The sequence below is a fragment of the Lutra lutra genome, chromosome 1 (genome assembly GCF_902655055.1).
Source record: "Lutra lutra chromosome 1, mLutLut1.2, whole genome shotgun sequence".
In the NCBI taxonomy this organism is placed as follows: Eukaryota; Metazoa; Chordata; class Mammalia; order Carnivora; family Mustelidae; genus Lutra; species Lutra lutra.
Window position 1 is genome coordinate 196,773,446 of NC_062278.1, and position 19,106 is coordinate 196,792,551.

At 42.0% G+C, this 19,106-nt stretch overlaps 1 long non-coding RNA gene across 1 annotated transcript; it reads right to left on the reverse strand.

Moving 5' to 3' along the window:
• Positions 1-537: 537 nt before the first annotated feature.
• On the reverse strand, positions 538-11,281 carry LOC125078398 (uncharacterized). Its single transcript, XR_007120881.1, has 4 exons — positions 11,172-11,281; positions 4,101-4,282; positions 1,697-1,843; positions 538-1,441 (listed from the first exon to the last, which is right to left on the reverse strand). It is a non-coding gene; the product is annotated as an uncharacterized LOC125078398 (long non-coding RNA).
• Positions 11,282-19,106: the final 7,825 nt, after the last annotated feature.

A 19,106-nucleotide genomic window follows, 5' to 3' on the forward strand; every position in this document is an offset into this window, starting at 1 on the left:
CTCAGCTGAACCGTGAGCTCCCTGAGAGCAGAAGCTGCGTCCATCTGGCTCAGAAGAGCACCCTGTGTGAGCAGAGTGTGCCTGGCACTTAGTACCCACTCAGCAACTATGGGCCAGTGTGGTGTATTCTTTCCACTCCCTCCCTCCCCGCCCCTTGCATAATAGATAATGTTCTATTTAATAGATAATGTTCGGTTTCTCCAGTGAAGCATGGGATTCCTCACCTCCAAGTCTTGGCACATGCTGTTCCCTCTGCAGGAACGCTCTTCCCTCCCGTCCCTCCATTTACTCAGCTAACTCCTATCTATATCTTCATCAGGAAACTAGGGATGAAAATACACTATGCCCAGTTGAATCTGGATCTCAGATAAATAACAAATAATTGTTTTAGGAAAATTATGTCATTAATATTGCATTAAATACAAGGGTCCTTCCTGTATTTCATCTGACAACCTCCAGCAGGAACCAGCATGAGTTCCCTCCTCCTTTGGGAGAGTTCCCTGATCTCCACTGCTACCACCTTAGGTCCATGCACTCCCCAAAACCTGGGCCCCCAAACCACACCCCTGCCTGCCCCCACTGAGCATAAAGTTCACTCTGTTTTGAAACCGACCTAGAATGTGACCTCCTTTGACAGAGAAGACCTGTCTCAGTTTTCAAAGTGAGTTTTCACCTGGGACTGACCCTGGCCACGGAAATGGTCAGTAAGGTTTACTGAGCAAGGGAATGAAAGAGCACAGAAGAGATGAAAGTAAACAAGATGGAAAAAGAAACCAGCAAATGAAACTCAACCCAAAACACAGGATGAATCTCTGGGGTGCTGACTGCAGTCAGGAGCTCCTCTTCCCACTCCACCTCTACCCCCTGCCTTGTCTCTGTCAAGGGGGTGTCTACCCACCCTCACCCCCAGCTTCAGGAAGCCTTAGGATTGGTGGAGCAGAAATGCAAAAAGAAACAGTCTTTCCCTTCAGAGGTTTTTCCAAAACAGTCTCTTGAGCATTCAAATGGGAGGGCCTATAGGGTACAGAAAAGGGGTGGGGGTGGGGGACTGTATGCCTCCGCCTTAAATTAGAAAGACACTGTGAGGAACCCCTCAGTAGGGAGATGCTCTGCAAAGTTGTGGGGTGCTGCTCCACTGCTCAGAGAACTACTGAACCTCCATTCAGCCCACACGTGGCATTCCAATGACCTTCCACACTGCTCCTAGGGATCCCAGAAGGTAAGGGACCCTAGAGCAACCAATTGCATTGCTGAGCTCTTTCCAACTATCCCTCCTGGAGAATTCTGAATAGCCAAGGAACTGGCCAGTAGAGAAGTCCATCCACCCACCTGTCTTGTTGGTGGGCTCCTTCTCTTCTGTGTGTCTCTCTCCCTTTCTTGCCTTCAGTCCGTTTTGGTCCTTGTACCAATGGTTTCACCAGCTGAGGTTCTCCTGGGGCAGCTGAAAGGCATTCCTTAGCCTTTTGCTCAGTGGCTGCCCCAGTTGAGAAATACATTTCTAAACCACCTCCCGACTCCACCCCTGGGGACCAGTCCCAGTCCCTCTGCACACATACCCCCCAGCCTCCAGGCCAGGCCTTTGACACAAGTGAGCTTTGCAGCCAGTACTTTTCAATGCTTCCCCCACTCCCAGCCATGGAGACGCTTTGGTAAGTTTGATGAGAGCATTTTTCCTTTTTATAAGGTTCCTAATTACCTATTATTTCTGATCTTCTCTTTAATCAGCTTCCAGAACTCTGCTGGGAGCTACAGACCCAGGGGGAGGAATCTTGTTCTCACCAGTGTTGAGAGAGAAGCCCTGTGGTTGTCCTTGGATGTCACCATCCTCTTCACCATTATGACACTGTAATTAGAGAGAATGGATCTGCCATTAGACCAGGAATCTGAAGCTCTGGCTTCTGTCTCTTTAGTCCCATGGGTGTCTCGGCGTGCCCCATCTGAGAATGTCAGGGGCCTTGAGAGTCCAAAGGGAATAAAGCTGCCTGACCATTGCTTGGCAGCTGGCAAGAGAACCCCCGATTCTGAGTTCTCATACTCCCCGACAGCTTAGCGCTCTAAATGCCTGTCAATAACTCATTTCAGGCCTTGGTTGTCTTCCCACCTCATTCCTAATCCAAACCACTTCCTCTGCATATGTTTGTTTATCCACTTACAAAGCACAGCTCCTGCCTCTTCTGCTGGATCTCTCCAGGTCCTACCGCCTCTCCTTCCCACCCTAGCTAAGGTCTCTCTTTCCCTACATCTTCCTCTGATGCCCACCCCCCAACTCTCAACCTAGTGAGGGGGCATCCATGCACCCCCACCCACCCACCCGTCCAAATGCATTGCTTTTGTCAAGGAGTTTTTTGGGTCTCTCTCTGAAATAGGGCTGTATTACCTTTAGAGAGCTCCTATGCTTTACACAAAGTGCAAAAAACAATAGTGGTAAAGCTGCCACAGAGTGGGATCTGTTAACGTTCCAGGAGCTTCTGAAATAAAAGGTCTGATTAAATGGCAGGAGTGCTATTTTAAACCTATTAAAATGTCCCTCGGGTTTCATGAGGAAGGTAGGGGTTCAAACACCTCAATGGCTAACAGTGGATCCATTGTTATCCCAGCAAAAATGTGAGCATCATGGAGAGAAGTAACTATAGTAACCGCGTGAAGAGCCATGATTCGGGCTTCGGAATTCTGTTACACATGTCACTTATCTCCTGTCACTGACGTCAGGTCCCGAGACCTAGCAAAGCACACTGGGTGGGACCCCAACTTGCTTTCTGGCTGTCACTCAGCAGAGCTGGGGGGTTTGGACCCACTCAGGAGTCCCCCAGCCTCAGTTTCCTCAACTGTAAAGTGGTGTAAGACAACATCTTGGCAGGGTTGTGGGGACAATGAAATTAAAGGATGAAAAGCTCGGATAATGCAATGCCTGGCGTGAAGTCGGCACACAATAAATTGGTAGCTCCTATTATAATAACTAATTGCTATACTGCTGATTCGGAAAGATAAATATAGAACTGAAACTCTGGCGGGCAGCAGGACTGGGCTGTGAGAGGGACATTTTGAGACTGAGGATTTGACTGCTCCACCAAGGCCTCTTCAAACATCCATTTATTTCGGTTGCAAGTTGAATATTGTCCACATTGATAATTGCTATGAATAATTAAGAAACAATAGCTTCCGCTGACATTCTTATAGCACTTGTGTGATTAGCTAAATGTCTTTTTATAACCCTTCCTGTCCTAAGACACATAAAACCCAAACCCCTCACATCATAAAACTAAGTTGGCAGAATGAGGTCATTACACAAAATAATAAACAGAAAAGTACTCTTTATTGGGAAGTTATGGTGTCCCTCCCCAAAATCTTGGTTGATTTTTTTTTTCTTTTCTCTCTCTTTTTTTTTTTTTAATTTTGTTACTGAGGTATAATGTTCATATAGGAATGTACACAAAGCATAATTGAATGGCTTGATGAATTTTCACAAAGTGAACACACACTTGTGAGCAATATCAGATCAAGAAACAAATTTCACCGGGACTCCAGAAGCCTCCCTCAGGCCCCCTCCTGCTTGGTCATTTCTTTTCTTTTTCTCCTCCTCCTCTTCCTTCTTTGAGATATAATTTATATACCATAGGATGTATCTGTTTGAAATACACAGGTTGATGAATTTGACTAAATTCACACTGATGTACAACCATTACTACCATCCAGTCTTAGAATTCTTCCAGCATTCCCAAAACTTCCCTGATTCCTATCCAAGGTCAGTCCCGACTTCGGTCCTGAGCCACAGGCAAACCACTGATCTGCTTCCTGTCTCTAGTTTTGTCTTTGTTAAATGTTCATTTAAGTAGAAGAACGCAATAGTAAACATACCAGAGTAATTTTTTGCATTATGACTGGTTTTTTTAGTCCTAAAATATATTGATGTAAATACGCCAAGATTAGTGTTTCCCAAGTGTGCCCCATGAAGTAACGTTAGGTGACACATAGACAACTGTCTGATATCTTACTTGTGTATTTTTTCTAAGATGTATGAAAATAACTAGTACATCAAGCCACTGGTGTCACAGACACTCTTCCTTAGATCTAGAACAGCTTTAAAAACTAATCAGGGGCACCTGGATGGCTCAGTTGGTTCAGCATCTGCCTTCAGCTTGGATCATGATCTCAGGGTCCTGGGATCAAGTTTCGCATTAGGCTTCTTGCTCAGCAGGGAGCCTGCTTCTCCCTCTGCCTCTTCAGCCTGTCATTCCTCCTGTTTGTGCGAGTGCTCTCTCTCTCTCTGACAAATAAATAAAATCTTTAAAAAAATAAAAATAAAAGATAATCAATTTAAGGAACCATATTAGTAATAACACAGACAGTAAATAGATAACATAGAAATTGTAAAGGTATATGCAAATGACTGAAGCCAGTAAAATAGAGGCCTACATTAAGAAAGAAAATTGTTTCTATGAGCCCTGAAATCCTCTGCATGTTACCCAGTATATAGCTGTTTAAACATACTATTCAGCAGGGAGCCTGCTTCCTCTTCTCTCTCTGCCTGCCTCTCTGCCTACTTGTGATTTCTGTCAAATAAATAAATAAAATCTTTAAAAAATAAAAATAAAAAATAAAAATACTATTCAGAATTTTAAGACCATTCAAGTATTTTATCGACCATTCCAACATTTTTTTAAAGTAATCTCTATGTCTAACATGGGGCTTGAACTCACCACCCAGAGACCAAAAGTCACATACTCTCCCCACTGAGCCAGCCAGGAACAGCTATTCTTTTTTTTTTTTTTTTTTTTTTTTTTTTTAAAGATTTATTTATTTATTTATTTGACAGAGAGAGAGATCACAAGTAGACAGAGAGGCAGGCAGAGAGAGAGAGAGGGAAGCAGGCTCCCCGCTGAGCAGAGAGCCCAATGCGGGACTCGATCCCAGGACCCTGAGATCATGACCTGAGCCGAAGGCAGCGGCTTAACCCACTGAGCCACCCAGGCGCCCAGGAACAGCTATTCTGACACTTTTCATTGCATGCCTTCCATGTGCTAGATGCTAGATAAATGTTCATTTAGAGATTCTAGTCAAGCTGCTTTTTGTATTTACATCATAAATATTTTTAAAGGAATCTGATGATTTAAACCCAGTAACATACAGGAGGGTATGGCTATGTGCTTGCCCACAGGAGTTGCCCCAAAGGTTCTGGGCTGACAACCAGAATTTCAGAAAAGGGAGAGAAGGCATGTTTGGATGATGAGGGATTTGGCCACGTGAGGGAAGAATTTAGATAGGCAGAGAAGGTGGGAGGATGGTTCTAGCAAAAGCTGAAGCAGAGCAGAGGCTGAGAAACAGCTGGAAAACCTACATCCTTAACTACCACCAGCCACTGAACCAACCCTCACACCTTTGGATACATTTTCTTACTATTTGTGCCAATTTGGGTCAGCATTTTCCTTGCAACTGAAAATATCCAATGGATACATTGTCATTAAGCTGCATTGTAAACATGAATTCTTAAATCCAACTAAAGGGTTGGGGCACCCTACTGGCTCAGTCATTAGAGCATGCTAACTCTGGATCTCCAGGTCATGAGTTCAAGCCCCCTGTTGGGTACAGAGCTTAGTTTGAAAATAACAATAAGTAAATCAAATAAAGGGATGACATCCTTAGAGTTTTCAGAAGGATCTTAAGTTTAAGTTTAAATGGATTAGAATGTTCTGCTGTGGCTGATTTAATTAACAAAGATAGGAACTAGAAGTTTTTTGTTTTATAGCTGATTCTTTTTTTTTAATTTATTTTTTATAAACATATAAAATATTTTTATCCCCAGGGGTGTTTGTTTTTTTAAAGATTTTATTTATTTGACGGTCAGAGATGACAAGTAGGCAGAGAGAGAGGAGGAAGCAGGCTCCCTGCTGAGCAGAGAGGGGATGATGATGCGGGGATAGATCCCAGGACCCTGGAACCATGACCTGAACTGAAGGCAGGGGCTTTAACCCACTGAGCCACCCAGGCGCCCCAGGAACTAGAAGTTGAGTGCCTCTAAGTATTATGTACACTTTCAATATCCCAGAGGTAGTTTTATTATTACTCTTTTTTAATGGGCATTTTGTGGAGACTGAGAGAGGTATGCAAACCAGCTCAGGTCACAGAAATAGCAAGTGTCTGAGCCAGGATTTAAAAGCCAGGTCTGATTTAAAAGCCAGGTCTGACTTGCCAAAACCCTAGAGGGCATCCCATGCTGAGTGAGTCTGGATGGGAGCTAGGAAGTCAAAACAAAGGAAAAGTTGAAAGAGTCTCAGTAAGCAAACAAACAGAAATTTAAGCAGAACTAGATGGGGTTTCTTTCTCTCTCTCTCTCTCTCTCTCCTTCTTTTTCTCTTTCTTTCTTTCTCTTTTTTTATTTTTATTTTTAAAATATTTTATTTATTTATTTGACAGAGATCACAAGTAGGCAGAGAGGCAAGAGGAAGCAGGCTCCCCACAGAGCAGAGAGCCAGATGCGGGGCTTGATCCCTGGACCCTGAGACCACTACCCAAGCAGAAGGCAGAGGCTTTAATCCACTGAGCCACCCAGGCGCCCCTTTTTTCTTTTTTTAAAATAAACTCTACCTCCATCATGGGGCTCGAACTCACAACCCCAAGATCAGGAGTAAGATGTTCTACCAACTGAACCAGCCAGGTGCCTCTGAAAGGTTTTTTATATCTTTTAGATAAGACAGGGCTGCCAGCAACCTCTCACTTTTTCTGCCACATCTGAACCAGACACAAAAGTATTTGAAAATGCAAAATTGTTTATGAGATGTATAATTCAAACAAGTGTTATTGAGCTGGAGTAACTGCTAGGTGCTGTTTTATAGTCCTACTGAGAGAAGAGCTGGAATATGGTACAAACTCTATGAAAAGAGTTTTCAAATGCCACACTCTGACATTTTTTCGAAGGCATCTAAGATGCACTGCTTATAAATAAGGATTTGGACTCCAGTGTCAGAAGACCCAGATTCAAATCCAGGTTTTTTGTTGTTGTTGTTGTTTTTTAAAGATTTTATTTATTTGACAGAGAGAGAGACAGTGAAGGAGGGAACACAAGCAGGGTGAGTGGGAGAGGGAGAAGCAGGCTTTCTGCTGAACAGGGAGTCTGATGCGGAGCTCAATCCTAGGGACCCTGGGATCATGACCTGAGCGGAAGGCAGACACCTAACGACTAAACCACCCAGGCACCCCTCAAATACCAGTTTTCCTACTACTTGCCATGTAACCTTGAGCAAATTTCTTTTGCTTCTCACTGAGCTTCAGTTTTCTCATCTTTAAAATGGAAATAATAATAGTACTTAGTTCAGGGGCGCCTGGTGGCTCAGTGGGTTAAGTGTCTGCCTTTGGCTTAGGTCATGATCTCAAGGTCCTGGGATGGAGCACCCCCCCACCCCCATGGAGCTCTCTGCTCAGCTTCTCTCTCTCTCTCTGCCCCTCTCCCTTCCTACTCATGTGCACTCTCCTCTTCTAAATAAATAAATTTTTAAAATAGTACATAGTTCAAAGGGCAAGTATGCTGATTAAATCAGATAATGCTGGGTTCAGAACTTACTCCACAGAGGTTAGAGAATATTACTTTTTGTCATTTTACTACTCCTCTTGAAAAAATAAATGCCTATAATCTCTCCTGTACAAACACAGAGCTGGAGCAAAGGGAGAGCTGGCTACCGGCCTGGATTATGCAGGAGGGTGTTAATCCACACTGTTGGTTCTTCCTGTATCTTCCTTTCTCCCTTCCTCCTATTCAAGAAGGGAGCTGATTCCAGGAATACAGACTCAAGTCTGGGAGCCTGCGGAAGGCGGGGCAGCCAGCCACAGCCTCAGAAGGATTCCTGGGGCCCAATAATGTCAAGAAGGGAGCAGAGGACCCTGGAGCCACAGGGGCCAGGTGGATGGGACTGAAGACCCAGAGCCAGAGTCATCCCAGTCCCTCACCTTAGCCTCCCTCAAACCCTCCACACAGTGTGACACTTAGTATGTGTTGCAGAGGAATGGGGAGGAAATGCCCAGGGAAGACTGCAATCAGAGGTTTTATACCAGCTAAGAAAGGGGGAGGCCTGCACTGAGGGGAGTTCTAGGAAAGAAAGCCTTATTGCTTGTCCACCTGAGCTGTAGACTGAGAGTCACATGAGCTACAGCAAGAAGAATTCGGAGTTGCTTGTTCCTAGGACTTTGGGGTAGACACAAGGTCCACAGACTCCAGCAAAGAATAGAAAAGAACGCAAACCTGTAATTGCCACTACCAACCCATCATCTGTTGGCCGGCCTGGTGGCAGCTGTCCAGAGGCCTGTGGTCTGGGTTTGAGCACAAACAAGGAAGCAAATGAGGGAGGAGAGGAACAAATAAACACACCTGGCAGAAAACTACCATTATTCATGGCCTTTCCCACCCAGTTCTTATCAAATCCCGAGATTTGGGTTTGCAGCTTGGGTTTAGCAATTAAAGCTGTTATGTTGCAACACCTTTCTGGTTTAAAGTGGTGAAGGCATAAGGCCTGTGAATTTGTGGATTTGATACCACAGTCTTCTGTGCAAACAGGTGACTCACTCTGCCCCTCCAAGGCAGGAGGGGCGGCGGGGGGGGGGGGGGGGGGGGGGCAGAGAAGCCAGCTCTGGTTTCACTATTAGCCCCCCAAGCCCCTCTGTGAATGTCAGTTCTTCCCCAGAAGCAAACTGAACCACCAAATCTCTTTAAATCAGTGCTGACAGCCCAACCTGAGTTTATGAAGCTGCAGGCCACAGAAGAGGCCCTCAGCTCCAGAGCTGCACTGTGTGGGGTGAGCGCCTCTGACTCAAATGAACCAGAACCTAGCTTCCCCTGTTTTCATCACCTTAACATTTACATTTGGAGAGCCTGGGGAAATGGATCTTTGAGACAGAACATTAACCTTTGCTATAGCAAAGTCTTGGTTGTCTTTAAGCCTCTAACAAAAAATGGTACTCCTCATATCCATTCTAGCCTCGAGTCTACTGGAAAGGTCAGAACATGGGAGGAGCTCTGAGAGCAGGGAAATCTCAGGAAAGCTTAGAGCTTACAGGGACTGTAGTGACCATCTAAAGTCCACTCCGGCACCTTAGGCATGAGCAATCTCAAGCTGGGGAGAGGGGCGCGGTTTACAGAACTTTTTGCAAAGTCACATTACTAGATGCTCAATGAACCATGACTGGAAATCATGTTACCTGACTATTCATTCACTATAATGAACATCTGTTGGTTACTACACTTGACCCTTGACCGGTGCATGGCTTAAGGGCACTGCTTCCCATGCAGTGGACAATCTGAGTGTGACTTTTGACTCCCCGCAAATTTAACTACTAATAGCCTATTGTTGACAGAAGCCTTACTAGTAACAGAAAGCCAATCAACACATTATGTTATATAAATACATATATATATAACATATATATACTGTATTCTTATAATAAAGTAGGCTACAGAAAAGAAAATGCTAAGAAAATCATAAGAGAAGATACATTTATAGTCTTGTACTCTTTTTATAGAAAAAAAAATCCATGTATAAGTGAAATTGAACCTGCACGTGCCATTCATGTTGTTCAAGGGTCAATTGTATTTGTTGTGTGAGTCACAGATGGAACAGGCCTCGACGTCTCCTATGGAAGTCAGAGAGGCCACAAATCCCTCTCCCACTTCCTGGAAGCAGGAAGATAATCTAAGCTCACTCTCACCCAGCCCTATGATAATGTCCAACTTGCCTATGGCCACCATTTTGGTTCTGCCCTAAGAACAGACTACTCTGAGCAGAGCCATATACCCTAATGATAAATTTACCTGGTGATCAGTTCACTCATTGACCAATTTGCATTATGAACAGTTTATCTAAAATTCAAGCCTCTTTTGAGTATTTTTGCATTCATCTGGCTGCCATGTTTTGGGTTGTTGGAGGGGGGCACCTTTTTTGGCATTTTTACGGATTTAAAAACTTAATTTCCTCTAAGGGTTTTTCCCCCTGCTAAATTTTGCATTTGTGTGTGTGTGTGTGTGTGTGTGTGTGTGTGTGAGAGAGAGAGAGAGAGAGAGAGCTCTATACCCAATGTAGGGCTTGAACTCATGACCCCAAGATCAAGAGTCGCATACTCTACCAACTGAGTCAGCCAGGCACCTTGTAAATCTTGTATTTCTGATTAAGTATTTAAGAAATGTGTCACCTTTTATAAACAATAAAATGCGTTCACTGATGTGGGAGTCTTTTAATAGTATATGAACCTTTCAACAACTGTAAGGGACTTATTTACAAGTGGATATAGACTCTTCAAAGTTGTGTGCTCACAGCAAGAGACCTTTACTGAATCTGATATTCAAGGTATTAAATTCAGAATAATCCTATGTTTGTTTGTTTGTTTTTTTTTAAAGATTTTATTTATTTGACACACAGAGAGAGAAATCACAAGTAGGCAGAGAGGCAGGCAGAGAGAGAGGAAGGGAAGCAGGCTTCCTGCTGAGCAGAGAGCCTGATGTGGGGCTCCATCCCAGGACCCTGGGATCATGACCTGAGCCGAAGGCAGAGGCTTAACCTACTGAGCCACCCAGGAGCCCCTCGATAACATTTTGTATAACAAAACTGTGGCTGGGAATGTAAAATGGTACAGCACTCTGGAAAATGATTTGGCAGTTTCTAGAAAACTAAGCACACACTTATCCTACAACCCAGCAGTTGCAGTCCTGGGCATTTATCCCAGAGGAATGAAAACTTATGTTCACACAAAAACCTATACATGATTGTACATAGTAGCTTTAGTTGTCATAACCCCAAACTGGAAACAGCTCAAATGTCCTACAGTGGGTAAATGATTAAGCCAACTATGGTACACCCATACTGCATGCAATAATATTTAACTGCAAAAAGAACAAACTACTGATACAGGCAATAACTTGAATGGATCTCAGGGGCATTGTGCTTAAGTAAAACAAGAAAACAAAAAAATCTTCCAATTTACTTCCAATCTACTGCTGTATGACTCCATTTATATAAAATTCTCAAAATGACAAAACTTTAGAAAAGGAGACCTGATTAGTAGTTACCAGGGGCAGGGAAGGGTGGGTGTGACTATAACAGGGTAGTACCAGGGAGAGCTCTGCAGTGACACAACGGTTCTGGTGGTTACTCAATTCTACACACTTGATAAAACAGCATATGCACACATCTTACCAATGTCAGGTCCTGGGTTTGATACATTGCTATAGTTCCCAGAGCCGTAACCATTGAGCGAAACTAGATGAAGGGTTCAAGGATCTCTCTGTACTATCTTTGCAACTTCCTGTGAATATATAATTAAAAATAGAAAGTTTTAAAAAAAGAAAAGAAAATTATGGTTGAAAGCATCACCTGATTTCTCAAATTTCCCTTCTACACTGGTCTGAAAAAAATTCTAGTCAAGTGGAAGGATGCTTATGTCTCTCATATGGAGAAGTCTTCTTTATGCCTTTTACAGCTTCATAATATTCCGTTTCATGTCTGTACCATATATATTTTCTCATCTAAGCCCTGAATGTTTATTTCCATCTTTTGCCATTGTAAATTGTCATTATTCTAAATATCCACGTATCACCTTATACATAAATTTCTTCCATTTCTTTTATGACTACGTTTGTAATACAAAGTCTCTGAAGTGGCAAAACTGGTTTTCTTTTCTTTTTTTTTTTTAAGATTTTGTTTATTTACGGGACGCCTGGGTGGCTCAGTTGGTTGGACGACTGCCTTCGGCTCAGGTCATGATCCTGGGAGTCCCAGGATCGAGTCCCGCATCAGGCTCCCAGCTCCCTGGGGAGTCTGCTTCTCTCTCTGACCTTCTCCTCGCTCATGCTCTCTCTCACTGTCTCTCTCTCAAATAAATAAATAAAATCTTAAAAAAAAAAAAAGATTTTGTTTATTTACTTAGAGACTGAGAGAGACAGCATGAGAGGGGAAAGGGTCAGAGGGAGAAGCAGACTCCCTGTTGAGCAGGGAGCCCAATGTGGGACTCAATCCTGGGACTCTGGGATCATGACCTGAGCAGAAGGCAGTCGCTTAACCAACTGAGCCACTCAGGTGCCCCCAAAACTGGTTTTCTTAACAACTATGCTGTATTGCTATGTTATTCTGTTTTTTAAGCAACATATAAATTGTTTTCAAGAAGTCTCATTTCTGAAAATAGATTTTTATGCACACATTCTTAATTGCAAAAGTTTTTTTTTTTTTAAGATTTTATTTATTTATTTGACAGAGAGAAATCACAAGTAAGCAGAGAGGCAGGCAGAGAGAGAGGAGGAAGCAGGCTCCCCGCTGAGCAGAAAGCCCGATGTGGGGCTCGAACCCAGGACCTGGGATCATGACCTGAGCCGAAGGCAGCGGCTTAACCCACTGAGCCACCCAGGTGCCCCAAAAGTTTTTAATCTACTTCAAGTTGTACATATTCAACATTAAAAAAAGATAAAAGCAGGGGCGCCTAGGTGGCTCAATGGGTTAAGCCTCTGCCTTTGGCTCAGGTCATGATCTCAGGGTCCTGGGATCAAGCCCCGCATGGGGCTCTCTGCTCGGTGGGGAGCCTGCTTCCCCCCCTCTCTCTGCCTGCTTGTGATCTCTCTGTCAAATAAAAAAATATATATTTTTTTAAGATAAAAGCAGTAATAGCTAAAAATTAAAAACAAAATAACAAACAAAAACAGGAAAGACTGTTACATTCACTCCTTTACCACGAGGGGAGTACTATAGCACTTTTTAAATCAAAGCAACAATTAGAATAGAACCAGGATAATTCTACTGTAAATACCTAGAAAGACACTGCAACTAATAATTGTTCTTTCATTACCTGGAACTGAGCTGTTACATTCAGTCAGCAAACCTTTCTGAGCGGAAAATAAATAAATAAATAAAACATTTCTATTTTATTAACTTAAACTCGCTATTTATCTATTGGTGTTGATTTAAATACATTCTTAAATTTTTTTAAAAATAGTCATTTATTAGGGATAGAGAGAGTGAGAGAGAGTGAGCACAAGTGGGAGGAAGGGCAGAGCGGGGAGGCAAAGCAGGCTCTCTCTGAGGAAGGAGCCCTCCATGGCTGGAAGGACCCAATCCCAGGACCCAGGGATCACAACCTAAGCTGAAGGCAGACGCTTAACTGACAGAGCCACCCAGGCGCCCCTTAAATAGATTTTTAAAAAGATTTTAAATAATCTCTACACCAGTGGGTGGCTTGACCCAGCAACCTCCAGATCAAGAGTCTCATGCTCTAGGGACTGAGCCAGTCAAGCACCCCAACTTAAACGCAGTTTTAACGTTATACACTCACTATTATAATACAGTTCATTTTTACACAGTTCCAGAGAAAATGTGAAATTCTGTCTACCTAAATATAACAACTACACATAGAATACGACTGGTGTTATTAATTCAGAGACATCTTCCAACACAGTATTATAAATAGGTGCTAATGTATTGAACAAAATGGCTTTCCTTGAGCCAAAAAAAATCTTTTTAATCTAGTCAAGTAATCAGCATCAAAATGTTTAGGATGCTACACAGCTCCTGGAAATGGGGCGCCAGATCCATCCTTTAAAAGTTCACGGTACAGCGTGTGGGTGAAGCTTTCTGGGCAACTTTTCCCTCTTTCAGCCTTTGCTGCGGCGAAGCCAAAATGTGGGCTCATAGTCTGAGTTTAGCAACCCACAGAAAATGTGGCTAAGGCCGGAAAGCAGACGTATTTACACTTTTGGAGGCCCCATGTTTCACAAGTCACATGGCTGGCCTGACACAGTGGCTTCCGCTCCTTCTGTGGCTTGCTACCGCCACTCAAGGGGAGCGGGCGCCCTCTAGGGCTGAGCCTGGGTACTGAAATAGTCACCGCCACCTGGGGAAGGGACTGGGGGAATTCACCTGGATGGCTTTTCCTTAACAGCTCTGCTTCTAGAACTTCCAGAAACTAAATTCTATCAGTGCACTACCAGAAATAATCCTATGGACCGATGCGTGTGCGTACGAGCGCGTGCATGTGTACACACCCATAATATCCCCTTTAGGACCCCTAAAAAGAAGCAGGAAACCAGTAAGGGTGCTTGCCCCTGGGTTGGGGGTGGGGGAAGACATCGCAAGAGAGACAGGCAAGGGTGGGACACTCACTTTCCCTTCCCCCCACATTTATCATGAAAAACTTTCAAACATACAGAACAGGTGAAAGAATACTGCAATGAATTTCCACATACTCACCACTTAGATGCCACAGCTCTTGTCATTTGTCACCTTTGCTTTAGCTCTATATTTATTTGCCTGAAATATAGGATTAAAGACCCACATGAAAAATCATCTCATAATTGCATAATTGCATAAATGCATCTCATAATTGCAACATAATTGCCTATGTGGGCAATCCTATGGAACCTACAAAAAAGCTTCCAGAAATAATAAATGAATTTAGCAAGCTTGCAGATTTAATGTCCAACCCCTGGAAACCACTATATTTTGATATATTAGCAGTAAAAAACTGGAAACTGAAAAAATTTTACACATCATTTACAATAGCCTAAAAAGGACAGAAATACTTAGACATAAATCTAATAAAATATGTGCAAGTCTTGAAAGTTGAAAACTACAATAGTCCAATGAAAGAATCAAAGAAAACAAAGTAAAGGGAGAGACAAGCTGTGAATGTGGTTGGAAGACAGTATAGTTAGGATATAGTTCTTCCCAAAATGTTCTATAGTTTCCTCACTATTTCAATCGAAATTCTATTTTTTTTGTAGATGCAGATAAGCTGATTGTAAAAATAATTTTGAAAAAGAAGAATAATGTTGGAAGACTTATACTACTTGACACAGCTACAGTAATTAAGGCAGTATAATATTGAAGGGATAAACATAGAGATCAATGGAACAGAACAGGCAGTCCAACTATAGACCCACACAAAACAGTCAACTGATTTATGTACAAAGGTGCAAAGGTAACTCAATGGAGAAAAGATGGTCTTTTTACCAAATGATGTTGAAACAAATGGACACCATCTGCAAAAAAAGAAAATTCAGGACCTAAGCCTCACACCTTAAATACAAATTAACTCGGGTCACCTGGGTGGCTCAGTGGGTTAAGTCTCTGCCTTCGGCTCCGGTCATGATCCCAGGGTCCTAGGATTGAGCCCCACATCAGGCTCTCTGCTCGACGAGGAGCCTGCTTCCCCTCTCTCTCTGTGTGCCTCTCTGTCTAGTTATGATCTCTGTCTGTCAAATAAATTAATAAAATCTTTAAAAAAATACAAATTAACTCAAAATGGATTATAGATCTAAATGTAAAACTATAAAACTTTAATACTGCTAGATTTTTTTTTTTTTTTTAAATTTGACAGACAGAGATCACAAGTAGGCAGAGAGGCAGGCAGAGAGAGGAGAAAGCAGGCTCCCCGCAGAGCAGAGAGCCCGACGCGGGGCTCGATCCCAGGACCCTGGGATCATGACCTGAGCCGAAGGCAGAGGCTTCAACCCACTGAGCCACCCAGGTGCCCCTAAAACTATAAAACTTTAGAAGGAAACATCAAAGAAAACCTTTGCAATCTGGTGTTAGGCAAAGAGTTCTGAGAATAGATACCAAAATGTGAGGGGCGCCTGGGTGGCTCAGTGGGTTGAAGCCGCTGCCTTTGGCTCAGGTCATGATCTCAGGGTCCTGGGATCGAGCCCCGCGTCGGGCTCTCTGCTCAGCAGGGAGCCTGCTTCCTCCTCTCTCTCTGCCTGCCTCTCTGCCTGCTTGTGATCTCTGTCAAATAAATAAATAAAATCTTTAAAAAAAAAAAAAGATACCAAAATGTGACCCATAAAAGACAAATTTGGGGAACTGAATTTCATAAAAATTTAAGCCTTTTTCTCTACAAAAGACACTGTTAAGAAAATGAAAAGATATGCCACAGACTGTGAGAAAGTTAGATATTCAACATAGAAGTGGTATCCAGAATATATATATATATGTATATACATATATATATATATAAAACTCAACTCTGAGAAAATTTCAAATGACCTAATAAAAAATGGGCAAGGGATTTAAACAGGTATTTCACCAAAGATGACATATAAGTGGCCAATGAGTCATTGAAGAGATGTTCAACATCATTAGCCATCAGGAAATGCAAATTAAAACCACGGTGATAATGGGGCACTGGGTGGCTCAGTTGGTTAAGCAACTGCCTTTGGCTCAGGTCATGATCCTGGAGTCCTGGGATGGAGTCCTGCATCAGGCTCCCAGCTCCATTGGGAGTCAGCTTCTCCCTCTGACCTTCTCCCCTCTCATGCTCTCTCTCACTGTCTCTCTCTCAAATAAGTAAATAAGATCTTGGGGCAACTGGATGGCTCAGTGGGTTAAGCCTCTACCTTTGGCTCAGGTCATGATATCAGAGTCCTGGGATGGAGCCCCATGTCGGGCTCTCTGCTCAGCAGGGAGCCTGCTTCCCCCTCCCTCTCTCTCCCTAGCTCTCTGCCTACCTGTGATCTCTGTCAAATAAATAAATAAAATCTGAAAATAAATAAATAAATAAAATCTTTTTTTAAAAAGCACCATAATGTTATTACTACACACCTAACAGAATGGCAAAAAAGCAAAAAGAACAAATAAATGATACTACCAAATGTTGGGGAGGATATGGAGCACTGGAACTCTCATACACTGGTGGTAAGAATAAAAAATGGTACACCACTCTAGAAAGCAGTTTGACAGTTTCTTAGAAGTTAAATACATGTGGGGTGCCTGGGTGGCTCAGTGGGTTAAAGCCTCTGCCTTCGGCTCAGGTCATGATCTCAGGGTCCTGGGATTGAGCCCCACATTGGGCTCTCTGCCTTCCCCCACCCCCTGCCTGCCTCTCTGCCTACTTGTGATCTCTGTCAAAAAAAAAGAAAAAGTTAAATACATGCACCATATGACCCAGCAATCCCAATCCCACACCATAGAGAAATACAAACATACGTTTACATAAAACTCTGTAAAAATTTTTTTGCATTTGCTCTATTCAGCATTGCCAAAAACTGGGAACAATTCAAATGTCCCTCAACAAGCAAATGGATAAACCAATTGTGGTACATGCATACAGTTGAGTACTACTCAGCAAGAACAAACAATGAACTACTGATACACATGACAACTTGGATGAATCTCAAAGGTATTATGTGAGTGAAAGAAGTCAGTCTCAAAAAGTTATACACTGTATGATTTCATTTATATAACATTCTGGAAAAGGCAGTAGTATGGCAATAAACACGGATTAGGGGTTATCAGGGATGGGAGCAAGGAGTGGGCTTTGTGAGAACAGAAGGAGGGAGTTTTGGGGATCATAGGACTGTTCTGTAACCTCACTGTGGTTGTCAGCTTCAAAACTCTCCAAGCGGGACACACACACACACACACACACACACACAGAACTTTATGCTCACTTAAAAATATATTTTCAAACAGCTAATCTTCATGTAAACAAAGAGAGATCCAGACATACATGCTTATACATAAATGGTCCTTCTTGTAAATACACAGAAGAAATGAGTCATAGTGGCTGGCAAAGTGGGGAGAGGAAACAAGGTAACCAAGGTCGGGGGAGGGGAGGGCAATTACTTTTTAACTTTTTCTTTTTAAATATATATTTTTAAGATTTTTATTTATTCATTCGACAGACAGAGATCACAAGTAGGCAGAGAGGCAGGCAGAGACAGAGAGAGAAGTAGGCTCCCTGCTGAGCAGGGAGCCCAATGTGGGGCTCAATCCCAGGACCCTGAGATCATGACCCAAGCCGAAGGCAGAGGCTTAACCCACTGAGCCACCCAGGTGCCCCACTTTTTAACTTTCTGCACTTGAATTTTTTTTTCCTATAATGAAAACAATCTCCTACTCAAAAATATTTTTGGAATTCAAAATAAAATATAAAACATAAAGGCAAATAAATATATGAAAAAGAAATATGTAAAAATAATAAATCATATTTTGATCACAATTAAAAATCTGCCTTTTATTTTTAAATCTGTTAAGCTATTACATATTATCCCTTCCAAGCATTTTTCTATGCATACATACTTCTAGATAAAATTGGGATATTTCAAACTATTTTTATTCTTTTTTTCCTTTAATATTATTTCATAAATACTTTTGCATATTAATTAATTCTCTACAAACAGAATTTCAGGTATTATGTAATATTTCAACATCTGGATATATCCTAATTTATCTAAGTATTTTCCCAGATATTTAAATAGTTGAAAAATTGTCCTACTATATGAATATTTTCACATAAATTAATCAGAAGCAACCAAGATTTAAGAGGATAAATCCTGCGATGCCTGGGTGGCTCAGTGGGTTAAGCCTCTGCCTTCAGGTCATGATCTCGGGGTCCTGGGATCAAGTCCGGCATCGGGCTCTCTGCTTGGCAGGAAGATTGCTTCCTCCTCTCTCTCTGCCTGCCTCTCTGCCTGCTTGTGATCTCTGTCTGTCAAATAAATAAATAAAATCTTAAAAAAAAAAAAAAGAGGATAAATCCTTACAAGTAGAATAGCTAGGCCAAAGGAATATGTATATATTATAAAATATAAACACATTTATTTATATGGATGAACATATTTATTTGAAGGTTCTTAAGGATGGATTAACAAACTGCTTTCCAGAAACACTGGAACAATTAATACTGTGTATGAGTGTCCATTTCCCTGAACCCTTATAAATATGGATAAACTTTGTCAAATCTTTAATAACTTGAAGGACCAAAAAATGGGGTCTCATTGATGTTTTGATTTCTATCCCTTTGGGTATGAGTGAAGTCAGATATAATTCATGTGTATTTTTTTTACATAATTCATGTTTGCTATCGTTTCTACTACTTTGTGAAAGTGTCTTCTTCATGCTCTTTGCCCATTTTCTATTGGGATTTAAGTGTTTTCTCCTTACTCCTTAGGAATTCTTTATGTATCAAGTATTTATAAAAATATATTGCTATGTCTGTGACAAAGATTTCCCAGTATATTATTTGGCCTGTAATTTTATGAATTGTGTATGTTAATTAACAATAAATTAAAGAAAAATATTCTCATTATTTAAAAAAATTACTATATAAAAGGTATAAAAGGAAAAGTAAGCGGTGCCTGGGTGGCTCAG